The sequence below is a fragment of the Suricata suricatta genome, chromosome 12 (genome assembly GCF_006229205.1).
Source record: "Suricata suricatta isolate VVHF042 chromosome 12, meerkat_22Aug2017_6uvM2_HiC, whole genome shotgun sequence".
NCBI classification, from domain to species: domain Eukaryota; kingdom Metazoa; phylum Chordata; class Mammalia; order Carnivora; family Herpestidae; genus Suricata; species Suricata suricatta.
The window spans coordinates 70807504-70830475 of record NC_043711.1 but is presented as its reverse complement, the minus strand read 5'-3'; the positions used below and the strand labels follow the sequence as shown (position 1 = coordinate 70830475).

Below are 22972 nucleotides of genomic sequence, written 5' to 3'. Positions count from 1 at the left end.
CTAATTTTGTCAGCTGGTGATTGGCTCCCACAAGGCTCTGGCCTCACAATGTGTTCTATTAAGTAATGGGAATTGGGTTGTGCTCTTTTTCTCTGCTTCATGCCTCCCACCCCATTTTTCTTCACAGTGCTGCCCATGTCTCCATTGTGAACTTAGGTGTACTTGCTTACATACACATTCCAAAAGGCATTTTAAAACATCTTCACAATGCACAGATGTTAAACACACAGAAGGATGCCAACACCATGTTGATTTTAAAAATTTAATTTAAGTGTTTTGACTCTTGGGATTCATTGATAACATTACCTTTTCAGGATGGGCAAAACACAGATGGGAAAAGAGACAGTTTAAATTTAGCCCTCTTATTAGGTGGCTTTCTACAAGAGAGGCTTTTCCTTAAGGGTAAAGGATAAACTTCTGTGAAGAAATATCAAATAAACATAATACCTGAGAAATAATTTGATTTATGAAACTTCATAGAAAGGGAGCTGAATGAAAATTCAGTCTCTAACTCACTTTTTTTATAGTCAGGTGCCAGATACCTGTTCAAACATCTGTTTATCCTTTAGAACATGATTTATGTCATCAATGGTGAAACTCATTTTAAGGGTAGTAATTTGCACATCTACAAAAAGGTGGTATTATGTGTTCAGAGGACATGCTGTATGGGTTTTACTATCCTCTTGCATAACCTGAGCAGAGTTAGTTTCTCAAAGAGTTATGTAACAGACCATTTTTCCTTCCATTTTAAGATTTGAGAACTTTGTTATTCTGGTTTCCAGAACATATGAAGACATAATTAGTGAGGGTGATATGTTCACTGGAGAGAACGTTTTAAGCTTAATGAATATTTTTAAGAATATTTTTTCTTAAAATAAAATTATAGGATCCATTCTTTCTCATTGAAACAATCTCCATAAAAGAAAATCTAAAGACCCCTTTATATAGAATTGAATAATCTTAGTTCTATGCTGTCCTTTCTTATCTTCAAGTTATGCCTGTTTCAGGTAGAAAAAGCCAGCCTTTTGTTAAAATGTACTACATAGGATACCAGAAGACCTGGACTCTTATTTCTGTCCTGGCATAAACTAGCCATAGCAATTTGAATAAGTCACTTTCTGGACCAATATTCTCATTTGTAAGAATAAGGAAATTGGCTAGCTCAGAAGGCAAACACTTTTGGCTGGCAGGCATCTTCCAGATGTGTCTCCTATGGCGAGCAGAGTTTTTAAAAAACTGTATCTGAATTCCTTTATATAGACATGTATTATCACAGTACCACAGGCCTTGCTACTCCTTACTACCCTCTTTATATGTATGAATGTTGTACCTGTTGTATTAGTTAGCTTTTGTCATGTAACAAACAACCCCAAAACATACTGGCTTAAAAGCACAAATAATTACTCAGTTCAATATTTTAGGGTCAGTAATTTGATGGGCTTAGTCCTACTTACACTTTTGTGGTCAATTGCCATTTAGCAAGGGAGCTGCATTTTTGGGGTTGGCAGGCAGTCACCTGAGCAGTATTAGTTCTGGGCCAACTAATCATCCAGCAAGCTAACTTGAGCTTTTTCCCACTGAAATCTCTGGGTTTAAGAGCACAAGAACAGAGGCTGCAAAGCCTCTTGCATCCTAGGCTTGGAATTCATACATCACTTTTCTTGTACTTTATCATCCAAAGTAAGTAACAGAGACCAACTCAGTTTCATACAGTGAGGTAATAAGCTCTATCACTTCACCAAAGAGACTGCAGAGTATTTTGGCCATTTTTGCAATCCATTACAATCTACCTGCAAGCATTTAATCTTGCAAACCCCTGAATTTATTCCCAACTAAAATCAAAGCAAATAACAACCAAAACAAACATTCCTACTTCTATACCAGTAGCATATTGATGGTGCTCAACAAATTGTTCAGAGTAAAAATCACTTTAGAGCAGTATTGGCAAGTACATATCCCATTGAGCCACAAGCCCCCAGATGGCTGGGGATTTCTGCCCTTGGTGACCAGACATTTGTGCCACAAACTGCTGGCAGCTCCTAAACTTGGGTTATGCCCTCGTCATAATATGGAGCCACAATTCAATGATGGTCAACCTCGAGGGTAGGAATTATGACTGAGACAATGAAAACCTCCAACTGTGTCCCAGTATATCCCTGGGGACAAAACACAGTCTGAATCACTTTAGAGGTTTGAAACTCCATCTCCAGACACCCTGCCTTGACATTTTCCCAGAATGTTCTTAGTTTGAAATGATGATTTGGGGAAACAACCTTCAGAATGGAGAGTTATCTTTTATGCATGGTATGGTATGAAGGAAAGACCATCCAATTTTAAATTACAAATACAGTAAACCTCATTTTATAAGAGCAAAAACTTATTCTGTGGGCTGAGTCATAACCTCTGTGCATGTGTATAAAGTTGTAAAGATATGTCTGTATATAAAGTTAGTTATAAAGATAGATAATACAACATACAGTCATTAACAGAATTTACTAAGCTCAAAATATTGTCCTACACACTATAATGGCTAAAAATATGTGTAAGAAAATGTATCTTCTCCAAAGTGACAGAAGTTAGTCTGTGATAGGAGCTGCTGGAATTGTTAAGTCCTTATTAAAGAATTCCTCTTCACATGAATCAGGAAACCTATAACAGTTTTTCTCCTGTCAGAGGTATTTTAATTGCATGTAATAAACAGAGAAATGCTTTATTCATCACTTAAGTTTGAATTTAAGATGGAAGATATACAGATATATCTTAGCTATTTTTCTTTTGTGAGATGACAAGACAAGGCACATGGGAAAAGATACTCAGTCATATTGTATAAGCATGCTGAATTTCTACTTTGAAGTGGTGCTTACCCATTCCTCTAATAGGAAGGAGCTTTGAATCTACATCTCCCTCAAGTGTTGGGTTAACAAGAAGGGAGAAAGACAATGAAGGCCCTTCAAATGATAAGGTACATGAGGAGTTTGGGAAAATACTAATGGTCTGTGAGACATATCTTCAGGAAAAAATACACAACTTAATAGAAAAAGGGCAGGCAAAGGACACTGGAAGCAACATACAGAAAAGTGAATACAGATAGCCAACAAAAGTTTGAAAAGATGCTCACACTTACTAGTAGTCATTACAATGCAAGTTCAAGTATAATAAGATATCATTTTATATTTTTTATACTGCCAACAATTAAAAACAACATTAGAATATAGGTGGTCATATCGCTAGAAGTTAGGCCCAGATAGAAGTTTTTAACAAACTTTCCAGGACATTATGTTGAACATGAACCTTTATGAACCATTTACTCTTATACACACCTATAAATTATTGCAAGCTTTTTGGAAAGCAGATTGGTAAAACCTAATGAAATTAAAAATACACATAACCAGCATTCCTAGTTGTAAAGATCTTTCCCACAGAAGGAAGCACTAGGAAATAAAGAGATTTCTGGGCAAGGATATTTTGTGTAGCTTTATTATAAGGTGAAAACCTGAAAAAAGATGAAGATATAACAATATAGAATGAATACATCCAGTATTGGGAAAAAAGATAGGATATGAATTTGTTTTACATTGTGACAACTTTCAAGAATTTTTCCATAGAAGAAAGCAAGTTGTATAAAAGTCTGCCAATACGATCCAATTTTGTTGGATCTAACTTTGTGACAAGCAAGCAGGAGAGAGAGAAGGTAAAAGGCAAAAAACATTTAAAAATACTATTAAGAATGCCTAACATCAAAACAAAAACATATAAAATAACAATGGTAAAAACATTTAGGCAAATTGGTGACTTGCCCAAAGTCATACAATTATTAAGTGATAAAGCCTAAATGGAAAGACAAATGCTGATTCCACACTCTGCTCTGTACTGATAGTGTGGAGCCAGCTTGGGATTCTCTCTTTCCCTCTTTCTGTCCCTCCCCCATATCACCCCCCTCTCAAAATAAATATAAACATTTCAAAAAAATATTCAAAAGCTAACTCCAACATACCAGCCCATGCTTATTTCTTCTCCTTTTTCAGATGCTTCCACTTTTCCACCATTCCTGGCCTCACCAAAGCCTCTTTCTCAGAAGCCCCTCAGTGTTTTTACTTGGGACTCCTGTCTCTTTCCCCCTTTGTTCTACCTTATCCATCTATCAAGGCCTAGTTTTGTTTTTCTCTCTCTCTCTTCTATAAAATTTTCTCTGAATAATTAAGAGTTATGTTTTCATGATTTATATTTTCTTTTTACCTACATTATCAAGCACATATGGTCAGAGTTTATACTATAAGCTGTTTTGCCAACCCATAGAACATTTTGCAATACTTTGCATATTTAGTAAGATTTTAATAAATGTCTCCGTGATTAAAGTTTTTGTTCTCTGTAAACAGGAATATTTGCCAGTTGTCAATGTTACCTTCACACTGCTTGTTCTGATAGTGTCTGCAGCCCAAATGTCCTGAATGGAATTAATTATAGTCCTTCCATGATCCCTTATCTCTGTGTTTTCAGTATCCCCAGTTACTGAAACCACCATTAATTCAACTGTCCAAACCAAAAACATACATTTGATTCCTTATTTTTATCTCTTATATGTACTTGGTTGATTTAATTGATTTAATTGATTTTTCCATTGCTATATACTGCCACTTAATGTATTTCTTTCCTTTCATCCCACGGTCAATGCCCTGGTTCATGTCCCTGTGCTCCCGGTTACTATTATAGTAGCTTCCCTACTGATACCTCCAGGTTCTCACTCTTCAGTCCCTTCTTCACAGGGTCATCAGAGTTGGCAAGTACCATTTCCATTTTCAGAAAATCATTGAAAATAATGAATGCTCATCATTCTATGGCATTTTAAATCTTCTCCCATTGATTCTATTCCTAACTTTTTTGTCTCATGGTTTCCCTTCCCATACACACACAGTGTCATGCATTTGCATACATTCTCACCTTTCCTCAGGCTTCTCTCCCAATCTGAAGTACCTCCCTTTCTTCTCTACTAATCTAGATTCTAGCCCTGTCACACAGGAAACACTATAACACATTAGATGTTCATGAGAATGAATCCACATGATTATTTTCTTTGTGAAATTTGTCTTGATTTTGCTGCCAACAAACATTAATGGGTCTTTCCTCTACACTCTATTTTTTAAAATAAGTTGTCACACAATATTTAATTTTTTTATGTTATAATTACATATCCTTCTCTTCACACTTGATTGCAAAGTCTTTGAGAAGAAAGACTATGACAGACTCATCTGTGTATTCTCACAGCATCTAGTCCAAATATGGCACATAGTAATTGCTCCTTAATTGTTTGATGAATGTGAGAAAGCTTGAATGGTTTCTCTCACCTAATTGTGCTGAGGGATTGTTCTTACTAAATGTTTCAAATTGTCCCATTCATTTCCTTCAGCTAGAAATAGCAAGCATGTGTTTGTTTTCAATACATAATTTAATTTTTCACTTTATATTATAATTAGGGTAATATATGTACACAGATGAAAACATTTTAACAATGGTTAATAAAGAAAAATACGAGTTTCCCACTCATTAGTGTGCCATTTGAAACTCTATTTCTTGTGCTTTTTATGTACATGTTTTTAAATATGTGTATAGTGAAATTAGTTTATTGATTATAGACGTTATCTATTGATTTCAAATTACACATAGTAGATGAATAGTTAGCTCTGTCTGGTAGAAAAGACCACACTCTGGGGCCAAACAACAGAGTTTTGTCTACACACAGCCAGGTGATTCTCAAAGACAGTAAACCTCTGATTTTCCCTGTGTTCACTTCTGACTCTGTCACTCAACTGAGAGCTTAAATAATACAATCATTGGCTTAAGTCTTGGGACTCTGTAGTGTCCATTATAATGCTATGAAGCTTTAAGTTGATACTTGTGTTTAAATATTGGTTTAATATTTCTTACAATTTGTTTATTAGATGCAACAATCTTTCACTAAAGCCTGGCAAACACTCTATATAGTCATCATCCGCATACCTCCTTGGATTCATTTATATGGCTTTTGAAAAATTCTAGTGCCATTTCCAGTTTGGAAATCGATGGGAATGCAAATAATGTAGAAATAACATCTATAGAGAACAATTCTTCCTTTAAAACTTTTAAAGAAAATATTGCATCAATATCATTATTAGGTAAAATTAAACATAAATCTCAGAGCAAGTCAGTACATCTCCAAGAGATAATTTGTGAAAGTTAGTTTTTGTTTCTCTTTCATCATCTGAATACAACTTCATACCTTAGGGGGAAATGGTGTCAAACATAAGCTGTGTTTGTCCTAGACATGTTCATTTAGTCACAAGAGGTCAACCAAAGGGTATGAGATGTCCAAAAGGTATTTTCCTTATACATTGTCCAAGAATATATAACAAAGATAAAGATAAGATAAAGAAAGCAAAAGTAGGTGTGGTCTAATCCTAGATGGTCTGTGCTTAGGGAGAATGAAAGCTTTAACTGTTAAAATGTAGAGCCAGGTGATGCTTCATATCGCTGTGTGGTCAGATTATTAACAATGGTGTTGTCATGAGCAACATCATTATTATGTCTGAGCCATGTGTATGCAGGCCTCTTAGTGATTCACAGTGATATCATCAGTATGGGCCAGGGGGGTACTGGCAAAGACAAAGACTGAATCCAATACAGGTGGGGCCAAAGAAAGCTGGTTTTTGAGTCAACATTAATCTCAACCGGTTCTAAACTGGGGAAAGCCCACAGTATGTCCATGACCAAACCCAGGTAAACAAAATTTTAATGAAAGTAAAATATTCATTAAATCAATGGGCCACCATGCAAATTTTAAATGGAAAAAACAAATACAATGAGATAAAATGGTACACCATTTCCTACTGTATTTTCAGAAGTCAGTCTTTGGGCAAAGTGATTGCTGGGTTTCCTCACTAAGTATCCTTTTGTAGTGCGATGTTTTTCATCTGGCCTGTCTTTGTCTACTACTTTCTTTGTGGGTTGTTGAACTGAACAGAGGCAGACATTACTCAGAATGAGGATGGAGACTGTCTGTTTTCTAGTAACAGAGCTTTATTTTAAACGTCTGCCTTCCCCAGATTTTGTTTTGAATGATGCAATAAAAAAAATCTTTTATCAGCTTCTACATCTAGAGAGAGATTCAAATTTTTCAAGGCTTGAAGGTGCTTATAAAAGGATGGGTTTTAATCAATAGACTTGCTTTGCTGATGTCTAAAGCTGCCATGAAAACCATAAGAGACTTCAAAATGCTGAGAACAAACTGAGGGTTGATGGGGGTGGGGGAGAGGGGGAAAAGGGGTGATGGGCATGGAGGAGGGCACTTGTTGGGATGAGCCCTGGGTGTTATATGGAAACTAACTTAACAATAAACTATAAAAGAAAAAAATAAAGCTGCCATGAAAAGTTTGTTCATTTCAGAATTGGGACATTTAAACAACTTCAAATCATTATTTTTCATTAAAAAAATCACAATTCATGGAAACATACATGTGTGTGTATAAGTTGACTGCATACAGAAGAGAGATCATGAATAGCTATTTTATAATTAAATTAATATTTTGTGTTTTTCTTTTTATAATAAAGATGACAGTCCTGCATTTAGCCAGAACAAAATAATTAAGTTAATTTTGAATATTACTTCCCACATGTTTAAATGGAAAATAATGAAAATACCCTACTGGGAAATAAGAGACAGTTCATCTTATTTGCTCCTGGAGTCTTATATGAATCATAGAAAAAATATTAATTTGACTCATATAAAAGGATTTTCTCTGATTAAATGAGAAATGACTTATCTCTGTATCTTTCCAGTCTTGTTACCATATCAAGTATTACAGTTAATTTTCCCCCAATTTTTACTTCAAATGAAGTTTTGAAAATTTATTGTAATATTGGCATCATATAATATTGAAGGCTAAATTATAAATCAAGAGACCTGCATTGAGGCTCCAATGTGGCCATAGATTTGCTGTGTGGTTTTAGGTATAATCAAATAATCTTCTTAGGCATCAGTATCTGCACCTAGAAAAATCTACAGTGGATTGAATATAATGGTGTCTGAGGTTCCCCTTGTCTTGGGCCTTTGGTCACAATTGGTATTCATTTTACTTTGGTCATCAGAAGTTTGCTCTGGACCTACCTCATGTAAGGAAAGATGCTATATTATATTCTTCTTATCCAGAGTCAAACTATTTTCAAATTTACTTGTAGCTGGGAATGAAGAGCTCTCCCCAAAAGGACATATGTTTCTCTCCCCAAAGGGGCATATGTTTTTTATTTGGAAAACAGATCTGCAGAGGCCATTCTAATCAGGCTTGGGCACCTTCCTTTCAACTTGACTGTTCAGTAAACAAAACAATACCTCCAAACTATTCCAAACACCAGCATGAGCTGCCATCCTTGATAAGTTATTGTGTGAATCTCTCTTTCCTTTTTGCTTTTATTGGAAGTGACATAGTATTTCTGCATCAGATTAAATCTGGCCCACATGGAGCTCTTTTACACAGAAAATGAGAGAACATGGGTTGTTGGCAGATGTAAGGTAAATATAGAACCTCTGATGGTGTTTGGGTGCTATGAAGCTTATTCGTTGCCACAGACCAGCAATGGCTACATTGTTCACAATTAGGTTGTGATAAAGTTGTGCAACTCCTCCAAAAATTGTGCTATTAAAATTTATACTAACCACCCTACTGCCAGTTGTTTTTACATGTCAACATATCTATCTAATTGTGCTAACTTTTATGACCTGTTGTACTTCTTTCTATTCCTTTTTGGTTACTATAGAAAGGATTGGCTTATTAGCCTGGGTGGAGTGAAAAATGATGACAGTCTTGATTCTGAAGTATATTCTGGGGTCTGGAAAAATGAGGTTTGAAAGAATTCTGAGCTCAATCCAGTATACTCAGCAGTTTGAGTGAAACTATACTAACCTTAATATCATGAATTGGCAAAACATGAACTCAAAGACAGGTTAGTTCTCTATGGAACAACAGATTTATTACTCCTGGTGTGAAACTATGACTAGTTGTATTTTGTTCAAAATTTAGTAAACACTACTATGACATTACAAGTTGCAACATAACTTGATTTTGAATTTACAGTTTTGAGGTCATATGGACTTTCTTATTTCTTACCTTACACTTCCAGCTCACTGATATATGACATTAATTCAATATGGAATTAATGTGGGCCCACTTTTCTGGAGGTACTTTACCAGATGTTGGGACTATATAGCTCAAAGTTGACTGGAATTCTGGGGTGTTACAGAGTTTAGAATGTTACTTACCTATTGGATTCTAGATAATAATTAATCTCTAAGGTTCTTTGTGGGAGATATTCTAATGACTTCACTATCATATTGAGGGAGAGAACTCTGAGTTCTTGGCATACATAGGTCCATCCCACATTTTGAGAATTGGGTGAGGTACCCTAGAATGTTTTAGGAACCCAATATTGACATTTGCTAATGAATCTAGCATTTAATTCTTTTCATGAGCCTTTAGAGACTTGGTTTCAGAGTCTTTTCATCTATGAGTAAAGAAAAGACAATTTTAGGGAAAACAACAACAAAATATCTTGCTCATGGTCATGAATTTTTTTTCCTGAAAGATAAAGGAGGAGATCTAGGGGGAATTACTGCATGATTCCTTCCATACAAGGTTCTTGGATCCTGTTTGTAAGTGATCAGAAGACTCGGGACACCATACTTCATGAAATTTAGGCCAAATTAATTTCTTTTTTTAATGCATATTATTTCCTTTTTCTATGTTGTTTGTATTCACTATGTTTTTCTTATGCCTAACTTCTTGATATGGATACTTATATTATTGACTTTCAGCCATTCTTCTTTTTATTTATTTTATTTTATTTTTTAAATTTTTTAATGTTTTTATATTTATTTTTGATACAGAGAGAGACAGAGCATGAGAGGGGGAGGGGCAGAGAGAGAAGGAGACACAGAACCGGAAGCAGGCTCCAGGCTCTGAGCTAGCTGTCAGCACAGAGCCTGATGCGGGGCTCGAACCCACAAACGTGAGATCTGACCTGAGCCGAAGTCGGAGGCTTAACCAACTGAGCCACCCAGGCGCCCCTCTTCTTTTTAAATATATGCATTTAAAGCTATAAGTTTCCTTAAAGCATGATTTTAGTTATATCTTATAAACTATATTTATTATAGAGTTGACCCTTGAACGACAGGGGTTTGAGCTGCACAGGTCCACTTATATGTCAATTTCTTTCCATAAATACAGTACAGTACTGTAAATGTATTTTCTCTTCCTTATAATTTTCTTAGTAACCTTTTCTCTAGCTTGCTTTATCGTAAGAATATGGCATATAATGCATATAACATACAAAATATGTTAATCAATTGTTAATGTTATTGGTAAGACTTGTGGTCAACAGTAGGCCATTAGTAGTTATGTTTTGGGAAGTAAAAGTTACATGTGGACTTTTTTTTATTTACCAAAATTATTTATTTTACAGAGGGGAAAACAGACCCAGAGACTGTATGTCATCAGCCCTGGGTCACACAGCAAAAGCCCCTAGTCCCAGCTCCCTTTCTTTCTTTCTTTTTTTAAAAATAGTTTATTGTCAGTAATATTGGAGAAGAAAACCAAAACAGGAGGCATCACAATCCCAGACTTTAGACTCTACTACAAAGCTGTCATCATCAAGACAGTATGGTATTGGTACAAAAACAGACACATGGACCAATAGAATAGAATAGAGAGCCCAGAACTGGACCCACAAGTGTATATGTGGATTTTTGACTATGCAGGAGTTGGCACCCCTAATCCCTGTGTTGTTTGAGGGTCAACTCTTAATTCAGTTAAAGATATTTTCTAATTTTAATTGTTTCTTATTTGGCCCATGGATTACTTAGAGATGTATTTCTTAATTTCAAAAAAGTGACTTTCTGGTTATCTTTTTGATATGACCTCTAGCTTAATTCCACTGTAATTAGAGTATATCCTCCATATTATTTCAGTTCATTGAAATTTGGTGAGATTTTCTATATAGTACAACATGTATCATTTTGGAAATTTTCTGTAAATATTTGAGAAAGACAAGATTTCTGAAATTTGGGGGTACAGTGTTTTAATAGAATGTTACTAATTATGTCGTGCAAGTCTGCTCACTACTTTCTGATTTTTGGGTCTGCATGTTAACAAAGTTTTTATTATAAACCATTTATATCAAATGTTTTTCTACACCTATTGAAATGTTATATTACTTTCTTCTTTATTCTATTAATGTGGCAAGTTATATATATTGATTTTTTTAAGTTTACTTATTTACTTTGAGAGCAAGAGAAAGAGGGAGGGAGGGAGAATCCTCAGCAGGCTCTGCACTGTCAGCAGGGAGCTGGACATGTGGCTCAAACTCACAAACCGTGAGATCATGACCTGAGCCAAAGTTGAATGCTCAACTGACTGGGCCACCCAGGTACCCCATGTACTTCTCATTAACTTTTAAAGTTTTAGTTATGTGTATTTTTTCCTGATCTATTCCATTTCACTAATTTTCTCTTTACCTTTTTACAATTATTAAAATTATTAATCAAGTTTTTAATATCCATTATCATATTTTTTCATTTCCATAGTTTTCATTTTGTAAATATAAATTTCTGTTTTATTCCAAAATTTTTCTTCTTGTCCTTAAAATAAAAATTCCTGATTATTATCATTAATGGTTAATTTCATGCCTGGTATCCTCATAGTCATAATATCCTCTGAATTTGTTTCTTCTCAGGTTTTGATTTCTCAGATTTTGATTCCTCTCAGGTTTTCAGTATGCCAGTTTTTTTTTTAAACAATAGAATATATTGGATTTGATAACTTTTAGAGGTATTTTGGAGCCCTGGCTCACTTTTATCTTTCTCCAAGAAATTCTGGTAGGCATTTCTTAGAGTCATTAACAATCTCCAAATCACTTTAATCCAATTGGGGTTTGACATGATTTTAATCTATGAGGTGTGGATACTTGCACTTTAATTTTCTTTCCTAGATGCGGTCTTTGAGGTACCAACCCAAACATCAGGGAATTTACCAAATATTTTCTTGGCATGTAGTATGTTACAGCTTTTGTCCTAGCAATGTAAATCTAACAAAATCTCTGATCACCTTTACAGCCTCTTTTTGTCCACTATCAAAATGAGAAAAATCCTTAAGGAAACCAAATGCCTGGATCATGCTTCTGGATGACTCTTTCTCCTCCTTTTCCTCCTCCTCCTCATTCATCTTTTGTCTTCTTTTTTCTTCTTCATTTTTTTTGGATTGTGTACCCTCCATGTCTTCACTGACTCAATAGTTCTATAATGCCTGTGAAAGAGATTTTAAACTGTTTTCTCCAGATCTTATTGTTTTTAAGGAAGTTGAGATGGGCCAAAATTAGTTAATCCATTTTGCCTCAAGTTAGATCCAAAACTAAAGTCTTGGTTCAATACACCCTATTCTCTTTACTCACAGTCTTCTCTATCTTAGGAAATGTACTCAATTCCTCAAGCCTGAAACATAGGAGTCATTCTCGATTTGTCATTTCTCATCATCTCATTTCTTGAGTATATCCTGCCAATTCTTCCAGAATGTTTTTTTTTTAATCCTTTGACTTCATTGCTAGCTCCGAGTCTGAGCCACCTTTCTATTTTTTCTTTCTTTGAAGTAACTTTTATACTGGGTGTTTACTTCTATTTATCTTCACAAAGAGGCAAGAGTTATCTTCCAGTAAATGATTTTGTCTTCTTTAATATAAATAACCTTAAAGCAGCTTGAATTTAGAAGAAAATCCACTCTTTAGCATAGCTGCCAAGGCCATTCATGATCTTCCTTCTGGCTATTGTCCAACTTCATCTCATACTCATTCCCTCCTTCGAATCTACATGTGAACTTCAGCAGCCTTTTATATTTTAAAATACAATTTCTGGGTCACCTGGGTGGCTCAGTAGGTTAAGCATCCGAATTTGGCTCAGATCATGATCTCATGGTTCATAGGTTCAAGCCTCGCTTCAGGCTCTGTGCTGACAGCTCAGAGCCTGGAGTCTGCTTCTGATTCTGTGTTCCCCTCTATCTCTGCCCCTTCTCCACTTGTGCTCTGTCTTTCTGCTCTTCAAAAATGAATAAATGTTTTTAAAAAGTCAAAACACAATCTCTTTATATGTACTTTCTTTACAATTTTTTAAACACACAAATATGTTCCTACCCCTTCTCTTCCACTTCCTGCAGAAATTATATAGGACATTTGAACACACTGTTTCCCTACCACCCTTGGTGAGATAAGTCCTCTTATCATTCAGGTATTTACTTAAATATCACATTAGTGAGGTTGCCCACATTTTGTGATATAGTTATCATCATGACATAAACATGTAGAAGAAAGGTAAATACAAGTGAGGAAATAAGTAGTTAGGAAATGCTGTTTGGGAATGTGAATTGAAACATAAACTGAACATAGTATATGGCTGATGCCAAGCTGCAGGAGGTGGTGACTATTGAACAATAGTGGAAAACATGCTTGCAGAGGTAGAGTATATCTGTGTTATGAGGAAACTTGGGAGGCAGACAGAAGAGCTTAAATTTCACATATAGTAAAAGAAAAAGAGGAGAAGAAGAAGGGTGGTATAATGAAAGCATGAGTTAAACATTAGACTGATGGTAGTGTGTGGAGTGGCCTAGAGATTAAGAGGAATCAGTAAGGGTCACTTTGTGGCTGCCCTTGTAATCCAGGTGTGAGGTGATGAGGAGAGTATGAATTTCAAAGGACAGTTTGGCAGGACTTGATGACTGATGGGATATAAGGAATTAAGAGGAATAAGGAGTCAAAGATGCCCTCAAGATTTTGTCCCTGGAAGATGGAAGGCCAAGAAATAAGGAGAGATAATAAATTCATTATATTTACATGTTGATTTGGAACAACAAATTATACAATGAAGAATTGCTCCAGAAAGGAAAAATGTGGATTTTTTTCTTCAAAGGAGAGGGTAAACCTAGAGGAGTGGTGATAGACTCCAGTGTCCCACGAAGAGATCTCTCTCAGTGCCCCACTTTTCCTCAAAGAGTCAGTAGCAGACAGACTGAAACCACAATGTCTGGCCTTAGAAAATGGGTTGTAAGGCTGAGCAATCTCACAGTGCTCATCTACTTCTTAACTTCCTTTTTCTATAAGAAGATAACAAAAACGTTGCTGACCATGGCACAGATAAGGGGAGGTCATATTTTGGAATCCTCTTGCTACAGTTTTCTAACATACTGGGCTTATAAAACCCTAAGTGTGTTTTGCCCTGAGTACTTTTCTTATTTTTTAAACCCATATGTATTTTGGAGTCAATTTAATCCATATGTTTCTGATTAATTTATGCTTAGCTCATCAAAATGTTGTTTTAAGAAGAAAAGCTTATACAAAAAAACAGAGTCATGCTTCACCAGCCACTGATGAAATCAACTCCAGAAGACTGTAGCTTAGTCAGAAAATCAGACAGGCTCAGGGCCCAAAGGGTTCCCAAATTTTGAAACTCATTGTTATGACCCCAGTGAAACTGAGTATGTTCCACACTTGGGGGGGGGGGGGTGGGAATCTTTGTGTTTTATTTTTTTTTAATATGTGTTTGGTTTGATTTCTGGATGCAGTGATTTGTTCCTTGGATTAACTGTAATTTCTCTACTTAGTTGCTCAGCCAGCTTCCAGGTTACTATTTGTATAGCCAACTCAGGAGGATGTTGAGAGATTGTAGAAAATAAGCCTGTTTTTATGGTGTATACATGTAATTGTGTTTTTATCAGTTAACAGGAATCTCTGCAGTGTAGATCATGAGAAATTTAATAGAAAATCTATGTATTTCACCTACTTGGAACATAAAGGTGGAATTATGTATATGTTTCTGACACTGTATTCAAGACATAGAAACAAAAGAGTTTTAAAACTAATGCATTATTTGAGATTATCTGTACCTTGAAAAAATCCTAAAAGATAATAAATACTGACTATATTCCAGAGGTAGAATTTAGATACTTTTTTTTCTAATACCAGAACATTTGATTGGAAATTGTAAACAAATGTCAACAAAATACAATCTTGTTTAATTTATTTGAACATTCCTATAACATCAGTAATAATTTATTTATATATTTTTAGTGTTTATTTATTTTGAGAAAGAGAGAGAGAGAGAGAGAGAGAGAGAGAGAGAGAGAGAGAGAGCGAGCGAGGGGCAGAGCAAGAGGGAAAGAGAGAATCCCAAGCAGACTCTACACTGTCAGCACAGAGGCTGATGCAGGGCTTGATCTCTTGACCTGTGAGATAATGACCTGATTCAAAATCAGGAGTTGGACACTTAACCAACTGAGCCACCCAGCTGCCCCAATATTACTAACAATTTAAAAACAACTCGACCTTTCTGCCTTTCCATCTCTGTTCTCTTTGTAGGTATAGTTTCATATGCTTATTCCCTCAATGTTTGTTTTTGCCTTATCTTTCTTGTCATTTTATTCCTCATAGACTCTAGGTGATATTAGCCATTCCAAGATTTGATGGTCATCCATGAACTAAAGACATTTAACTTTATGTTTAGATGTCAGTCCACTTCTTCATGTTCTAGACTGATGTATACATATAATTCCGTTTAAATGTCCAGTGGATTTTGGATACTAGCCCTTTATCTGATATGTCATTTGCAACTATCTTTTCCATTTTGTTGGTTGCCTATTAGTTTTCTTGATTGTTTCCTTTGCATTGCAGAAGCTTTTTATCTTGATGAGGTCCAAATAGTTCATTTTTGCTTTCATTTCCCTTGCCTTTGGGGATGTGTCAAGTAGGAAATTGCTGCGGTTGAGGTCAAGGAGACTGTTTCCTACTTTCTCCTCGTGGGTTTTGATGGTTTCCTGTCTCACATTCAGGTCCTTCTGCCATTTTGAGTTTATTTTTGTGTATGTGTAAGAAAGTGGTCTAGTTTCATTCTTCTGCATGTTGCTGTCCAGTTCTCCCAGCACCACCTGCTAAAGAGGCAGTCTTTTTTCCATTGGATACTCTTTTCTGCTTTGTCAAAAATTAATTGGCTGTATATTTATAGGCCTAGTTCTGGGTTCTCTATTCTATTCCATTGATCTATGTGTCTGTTTTTGTGCCAATACCATACTGTCTAGGTGATGACAGTTTTGTAGTAGAGGTTAAAGTTTGGGATTGTGATGCCTCCCATTTTGGTTTTCTTCTTAAATATTACTTTGACTATTCGGGGTCTTTTGTGGTTCCATACAAATTTTAGAATAGCTTGTTGTAGCTTTGAGAAGAACGCTGGTGCAATTTTGATGGGGACTGCATTGAATGTGTAGGTTGCTTTGGGTAGTAATGAACTCACCAAACTCCACACCCCAAAAATGAATAGTCCAGTGAAGAAATGGACAGAAGACATGAACAGACACTTCTCCAAAGAGGACATCCAGATGGCCAACAGACACATTAAATGATGCTCAGCCTCACTCATCATCAGGGAAATACAAATCAAAACCACACTGAGATACCATCTCATTCTAGTCAGGATGGCTAAAATGAACAAATCAAGAGACTATAGATGCTGGTGAGGAAGTGGAGAAATGGGCACCCTCCTACACTGTTGGTGGGAATGTAAACTGGTGCAGCCGCTCTGGAAAACAGTATGGAAGTTCCTCAAAAAACTATCAATAGAACTCCCCTATGACCCAGAAAAAGCACTGCTATGAATTTATCCAAGGGATACAGAAGTGCTGACCCATAGGAACACATGTACCCCAATGTTCATAGCGGCACTTTCTACAATAGCCAAATCATGGAAGGAGTCTAAATGTCCATCACCTGATGAATGGATCAAGAAGATCTGGTATATATGTACAATGGAGTATTACATGGCAATGAGAAAGAATGAAATCTGGCCCTTTGTAGCAAAGTGGATGGACCTCAAGTGTGTCATGCTAAGCGGAATAAGTCAGGTGGAGAAGGACAGATACCATATATTTGTACTCATAGGTCTAACAGGAGAAACCTAACAGAGGACCATAGGGAGGGGAAGGTGGAAAGAGTTGGGGAGAGAGAGGGATGCAAAACATGAGAGACGAATACTGAAAACGAACTGGAGGCTGAAGGGGGAGAGGAAGAGGGAAGATGGGTGGTGGTAATGGAGGAGGGCACTTGTGGGGAAGAGCAGTGGGTGTTATATGGAAACCAATTTGACAATAAACTATTACAAAAAAATAAAGCTCATCCTCCAAACCACTAAAAAAAATAATAAATGTCCAGTGGAACAAAAAGATGGACATGCCCTAATAGAACTCAACTTCATTTTTTAGTTTCCTTTTCTCTTCCTCCTTTTTGTCCAATAAGTCCTATTCTGGTTTATGGTATCGCCATTCATCTTGTGAACCAAACTATGTGTGTTCCCTTCTATTCACTGCCAACATCTAATCAGGCACAAACCTTCCAACTCTACATCTTAAATGACTTTCACATTTGTCCTCTTTTCACCCTCTGCACTGCTACAGCCAGGAAGCAAGAGTATCCCAATTAATATAATTTTTTACCAGTCTGGCTCCTTTCCAATAAAATTTTCTCATTGCTACCACTGTCAGTATTCCAAAGTAAAAATATGGCCATTTTTCTCAGGTGCTTAAACCTTTAGCATTACTTATTTTCTGTATGGTAAAATACAAACCATTGTGCATTGCTATGAGATATAAGATGATCTTTTCCCATTTATTCCTCAAACCTCATTTCCTGACACTTTCATCTTCTCACATAAAATTTTGCCAGAGTATATTTTAATTTCAAGTTCTTCAGACTCCCTATTTTCTTCTTTCGCCCCATGGTCTTATCCCTTTTGCTTGGAATATTCATCTTTTACACTATTTGCCTGGATCACTACTATTTACCCTTTAGTTTTGGGTTCAAGCATAACTTCTTCCAAAAAGCCCTCTCCTACTTCTCTTATTCTCATATTCTATAGGAGCCTTTGATTGTTTTTCAAATCATAATATTCTGAATATTTGATTTCATTTTATTGCTTTTTAAATCATAAGTCTCTCAAGAATATAAACTCTTTGAAGGCAAGTTTCTCATTTTCCTTATTTACTGCTGAACCCCCAATTCTAGCATACTCAACATCTGGCATATAATAAGTCTTCAGTAAATATTTATTGGACAAATTAATAAAAAGCTTTTTGAATCTCTATACTTTCACACACATTATTTCTTTTGTCTTGAAATCCTTTCTTTGTCCTGTTTGAACAGTGAATTCCTACCTTTGCTTTGACAATTCAATAACATCCCACAGAACTAGTTTCTACAATACACACTCTGGGAAATGCTGATGTAGTCCAACTCTCTCCTTTGACACAACAGGAAACTGAAGTTTAGAGAAATAAAGTGACTTTGAAGGTCAGGCAGCTGGCTCTACTAGGGAACCAGAATGCAAGTGTATTACTAATATGCATAATATTCTTGCAATGATAACTTGGTTTCATTTGTAAAATAAAATGCTTCTCATTTTTTAAGACATCAGATCACTGTTTGATTTACTATTTGTTAATAAGGACATATTTTTCATCAACTTCTGATTCATTCAATAACAAAAACTCAGATAGTAAAAGATGAGTACTCATCTGCCATTGATAATGGGAGAATGAGAACATTAACAAAAGGATGAAGTGGGCTGCACCATCTGAGTAAATTTTTCCACAGTAATAAAATGATCAGTGCTGCACATCATCAGAATTTGGAGTCTCTCTTTGGGAATTTGGTGTTTATTTTAACCAACACTTTTAAAAAAATACTTTGCTCCTCCCCAAAGATGTAAAATTTCACCATTTATTAAGTCTTCTTGGCTAAGTTGAAAATTGTAGCATCCACATTCTCACATGCAAAATATTTCCTAATCACAGCAAACATTTCACATCTGTTCTGAGTAACTGGCCAAAAACCAAGAAATAGAGGCATTCTTAGAGGATCTTTGTTGATTCCCAGCCAGTCTCCTTGATATTAGAGAAGAATTACAGTGAAAGTGACACCTCCCTATCCCTCATTCTTCTCCCCAAGTTTTTTTTTTTTGGTTACTTGGTGACACCCTCTGCATGGAAAGCACACCCCTCTATGCTAATATTCAGGAACTGGGCCAGAGTTCCAGTTGTGTTTTCAGTTCTGTCTATTCTGTCCGCACCCACTGGAAGCCAAGAACAGATCTGTGTAACTTCCAACTGCTTCTTGGCTTACTTTTACCACATGGAAATTCTTCACCCATTATAATCAAACTTAACTCCAACACTTAATAAACACTCAGTGCTGATTTATAAAGATCCAACTAATAGCATTTTCATTTTCTTGTTCTGTTCTTATTTATTGGTAGTATTTTCTATAGTATTCATAATTTCGTAGTCTCAGTCTGTTGTGTTTTTGGCTAACCTATCAGAGCAAATGAGAAGACACTCTTGTCTGTCCTGGAGTAAAGAGGAATGGAGTTGTCCCAAAGATTATTCACATTGGAAATGATTTTCTGTGTTTTCATTATGATCCAACTTCCTCTATTTATTGGAAGCTAAGTCTTAGCTAGTGATGAATGTCGTAGCTTGTGGGTCATTTTCATTACTGTTACCTGGTTTCTAGGTGTAACTTTAAGTGGCAAAGTGAGAATATTGCTGATAGAGTCTTAAATGGATGTAAAGTATTGACATAAAAGGGAAGGTTTTATTTATTTTTATTTTTTCTTTTTTAATTTAATTTTATTATTTATTTATATTTATAGTTTATTGTCAAGTTGGTTTCCATATAACACCCATTGCTCCTCCCACAAGTACCCTCCTCCATGACCATCACCCCCATTCCCCTTCCCCCTTCCCCCTTCAGACTTCAGTTTGTTTTCAGTATTCAAGAGTTTCTCATGATTTGCCTCTTTCTCTACCCCTAACTTCCCCCCCCCCACCATGGTCCTCTGTTAGGTTTCTCCTATTATCCTATGAGTGAAAACATATGGGAAGATTTTAAAATAAAATATTTGGTGGCAAGTGGCAGAAAACCAACATAGATTGGGTAAAAACCTAACTCAGAATGAAGTAAAAAAGAAGATGCACTGGCTTAGAATTGAAAAGATCAGAGGCAGAGTAGCTTCAGGAATAGCTGGATCTACTAACTGACAATGCTATCAGAATTTGGTCTCCTATCACCTCTGCTTTCTTATTTGTTAACTCCATTCTCAAACAGGCTTTCCCTCCATGATGGCAGTTAAACTTTCAGCACCTCCATGTGTACATTTTCTCTCTTCAGTAACGCAGTAGAAGAGAGAGAGCTTCTTACACGTTTTTCCAGCAAAAGTGGTAAGATTAACTTTGATAGCTCTGACCTCAGCCACATGCTTTCCCTGAACCAATAATAGTTATGGTTGTGTGTGGATTCTGATTGGCCAGACCTAGGTCATATGTCTTCTCCAAGTCACATGGAATAAGAATAAAATTATCAGAATCTTGTTACCATAGGAAAGGGGGACATATACTTGGCAGAATAAGATAATTCATCTCCACTAAGGTTTTGTAACTAGCTCTACTGAGATATATGCCCAAATTAAAAAAACAAAAACAAAAAATGAATGAATCCTGTAGATAAAGGAAAGGAATAAAAATATATCAAGGGAAAAAACTTAAAGTTCTTTTATATGACTGTTGTGGTTGAAGACAAACCTGATCGCTTAATGATGATACCACAGACCTTTGGTATGAGATACTGACCAGGAACTAATCATTACTTGGAAATGAGATGACTGTGTTCACAGGTGGGGTTTGGGGAAGTGGATTCATTTCTGTAGACAGAGATATAGTCTGGCATAACCTTTAAGAATAACTCAAAATAATGGCCTGTCTATTTCAAAAGAAACCATTTTTATTTCCTTTAAATAACTTTAGTTGGCAAAAGTCACCCTGGGGGATTTCCAAGGGGATATGGTGAAAGCCAGGTAACTATTAATGTGTTTCCTGAAACCACATGGGAATAAGACATTGGCCTGTCTCTGCCTAGCACATCAGGAAATTACATCCTCATTAGTGAAGGTTGGCAGGGGGCAGGTTCTGATAGGGAGAGGTGTTGGGGGTTGGGAAGAGAGAGAGAGAAGCTAATCACAGAGCGTGCTTCACCTCTTCTCCACCCTCAAGTCTTTGTATAAGTGGGCATTGTAGATGAAATGGACTGAAAGTAAGACAGTGATGGGCCCCATGGGGGAAATGTCCAACCTGAGTGTGGAAATGTGTTTGGAGGTCATGTTGATTGGGTCTACAGTAGCTGACCAATTATGTGCTCAAGTGATGAACTAATGCTATATCTATAAGTCTTGGGAATTTTAGCTGTAATTAGAAATGTAGTCTTTCCTTGGCTCCCTTGTTCTCTTCCTGATTTCCTGCTCTTGGAGGTTTGTATTTTTTTTTTTTAATGCCATCTTCGTCTTCAAGGGAAAACTCACTCCTAGGCAGCTGGAAGCCAGTTCTTTCCTAACTGTGTTAGACATGACTAAATTTGTTAGTCTGTAATGGAAGATTGATCCCCAAATTCATCTGAGGCTGTGAAGGGACTAAAGGAAGCATGAACACACATGTGTTGAAATGGAATTTGTCATTATCATGGGAAACTTTCATTGTAGGAGGGAATCCTGCACATAGGCTGTACTTTACAACCAGAGGCTGCAGTGAATATGATGCTCCTTCATTCACTCTGTCCTCCGGTAGAATGAGGAGCCAGTGGACCTCCTCCAACATGCCTTCCCCTTTCCGCTCCTTCCTCTGGCTGGGCCCAGACTTGTCCCTAACTACTTCCTTTGTTTCATTTCTTCTCTCTCATCTTCCCTTGGGATTCTGTTTGGAAAAGCTCTTGCAGTCTACCAATCCAAAAAGCTCCTTTTCTGACCTGTCCTCAATAATTTATCTCTGAAGACATTCAACTACATCTCTCCCCTCTAAAGCCAGATTTTGGAAGGAGAGGAGTGTTCAAAGAAAGCTTCATATTAGGAGAAAATGAAAACAATTACTTCATAAAGCTTTGAAGCCACTCACCTCCACAGTATTTTACTGTTATTTAAATGAGTTGTTTTTTAAACAAATAACAAAATTGTCATTCTATACTTAACAAATAATGACAATATGTATAGCAAAAATAATAATTTCTATAGGTTTCCAATTCATTTCACATCCTTATCTGCTTTAATCCTCAAATGATTATTTTTATTTTATAGTGAGGAAAACAGATTCAGAATAGTTATAGGTTTTGCTAAACACACAGTTGTTCAGTTTTTCTTTCACATAAAACAAACTCTTCCTATTATCAGAAATAAGCAGAAGAATGCCAAAGGACAATTTATTTAACTGAAGAAGAAAGTTGATGAGTTTTCTTGAGTTAGAATCTAAAAAGAGTCTCCACATTCAATGAGAAAGAATGAAATATGGCCATTTGTAGGAAAGTGGATGGACCTTGAGGGTGTCATGCTAAGTGAAATAAGTCAGGCAGAGAAGGACAGATATCATATGTTTGCACTCATAGGTCTAACCGGAGAAACCTAACGGAGGACCATGGGGAGGGAAAGGGGGAAAGAGAGTTGGGGAGAGAGAGGGATGCAAAACCTGAGAGGCTATTGAATACTGAAAACAAAATAAGGGTTGAAGGAGGAGGGAGAGGAGGATGAGGAGGTGGTGATGGGGGGGCATTTGTGAGGAAGAGCACTGGGTGTTATTGGAAACCAATTTGACAATAAACTATTTTAAAAAAAGAAAAAGAAAAAAAAGTAGAATATCAAGTAAACAAATAAACAAAAAAGAATCTAGAAATATTGCATTAAAAGATTATTTTTATTTTTTAAACATGCACCAGAGTTTGAGTCCCCCAATTCCTGGGCTGCCATTTCGTATTGTATATTGTCTGGATTTTTTTTTAATTAATTTAATTTTTTTCCTGTTTATTTTATTTTTATTTTTTTTAGAATATAACAATG

At 36.1% G+C, this 22972-nt stretch overlaps 1 long non-coding RNA gene across 1 annotated transcript in view; it reads left to right on the top strand.

The window, feature by feature from the left end:
- The first annotated feature begins 6637 nt into the window (after window positions 1-6637).
- Window positions 6638-22972, top strand: part of LOC115274090 — a 38045-nt gene continuing 21710 nt past the window's right edge. Inside the window, exon 1 of the long non-coding RNA XR_003901088.1 lies at window positions 6638-6750. This is a non-coding gene — a long non-coding RNA (uncharacterized LOC115274090). The remainder of the gene's footprint in view (window positions 6751-22972) is intronic.